This window comes from Gossypium arboreum, chromosome 12, assembly GCF_025698485.1.
Source record: "Gossypium arboreum isolate Shixiya-1 chromosome 12, ASM2569848v2, whole genome shotgun sequence".
In the NCBI taxonomy this organism is placed as follows: domain Eukaryota; kingdom Viridiplantae; phylum Streptophyta; class Magnoliopsida; order Malvales; family Malvaceae; genus Gossypium; species Gossypium arboreum.
The window spans coordinates 93625134-93626628 of record NC_069081.1 but is presented as its reverse complement, the minus strand read 5'-3'; the positions used below and the strand labels follow the sequence as shown (position 1 = coordinate 93626628).

The window sequence follows — 1495 nt, the reverse complement described above, 5'->3', positions numbered from 1 at the left end:
ATTTCTAAATCTTTATATCCCATTAAAATGTCATTTAATATAAAAATTTCAATATTTAATAATTATATTAAATCCCAAGATAAATTTTGAGATTAATTGTATTAAATCATTAAATAAGAGATTGTTTCTTCCAGCATTGTATTAAAATGCATTGGTTAGTGTGATCCTACCCACAAAAGTCGAAATTTGGAAAAGAAAAACGTGAACAAGAAGGTTGATTGGGTTTAAGATAAGATGATGCATAGATTATGTGCCAAAATTGCCGGCCCAAGCCCAAATTAGACAAACACAAAAACAATCCCAAATGTCCATTTACAAATTAAACCTAATAGCCCAAGCCCAATTGACCCATTAGTTAAACTAGGGTTCCAGAAAGGCTGAAACCTTAGCTAGCCTTCTGCCACCAGCCGCACTTGCCCACTGCCACATCTGCACCGCCACTTGTTCCATCGCCTTGTCGCCCACTTGCACCTGTAAAATTAAATGAATAAGAGACAGAAAGTGATAAACAAAGCATGTAAAATGACTTTAAAAAGCCAAGCCAAAAACTTTTGTAACATTCGACAATTTTTTCTTTGCAAATACGAAGCATTCGATTTTAAAATACAAGTGAAATAGTGACTTTAGCAACACCAAAACAGGGGGATAGTCTCAAATCAGAGAAAAATACCGAAAATCAAACCCGAAAACCTAAGGTGATTTTATTTTATTTCTTTCTTGTTTCTGAATCTATTTCCTTGCAAATATACGAATATTACAAACATATTAAAAAAATACAAAAAAAATATAAAAAAATACCTTTCGGAGGGCCGGCGGTGACCCTACGGCGATTTCTTCGCCAGATTCTTGCTTTGGCCAGAGAGAAATGAGAGAGCCCTCCCCCTTTTTTTTTTGAAACAAGGGAAAATGAATTTTTTATAAAAAATTTTGCTTTTATAACACCAAAGAAACGGCGTCGTTTTCATTGGCCTCCGCGTGTTTTTTTACGGAAGGGCTAATTGCACTTTTAACCCTTCCACTTTTTTATTACTTTGCAATTAAGCTTTTTCTTTGTTTTAATCTCGCCCTGAACTTGTGCTTGGAGTTCAATTGGGTCCCTCTTGGTGCTGTGCGTTTTGAGAGGATGGGATATTGCCCATTTTGGCCCTCTTTTGTTATCTGCGTGCCCAAATTGGTCATTTTCTTTGTACTTTTATTCCAATTTTGCCCCGAACTCCTATTTTAAGTTCAATTTAGTCCTTTTAGTCCTTTTGCTATTTTACCATTATTATTATTATTATTATTATCATTTTTGTATCCTTATTAATATATTATTATTGTTTCCTCCTATTATTATTAACCTATTATTATTCTTATTAGTATATTATTATTTCCTATTCTTTTATTATTATTATTATTATTATTATTATTATTATTATTATTATTATTATTAGTATTATTATTATTCATGTATATATTATTATTTATATTATTGTTATTATTTATACTCTTATCG

At 31.4% G+C, this 1495-nt stretch overlaps 1 long non-coding RNA gene across 1 annotated transcript; it reads right to left on the bottom strand.

The window, feature by feature from the left end:
• Window positions 1-218: 218 nt before the first annotated feature.
• Window positions 219-908, bottom strand: LOC128285276 (uncharacterized). Its single transcript, XR_008275742.1, has 2 exons — window positions 799-908; window positions 219-471 (listed from the first exon to the last, which is right to left on the bottom strand). It is a non-coding gene; the product is annotated as an uncharacterized LOC128285276 (long non-coding RNA).
• Window positions 909-1495: the final 587 nt, after the last annotated feature.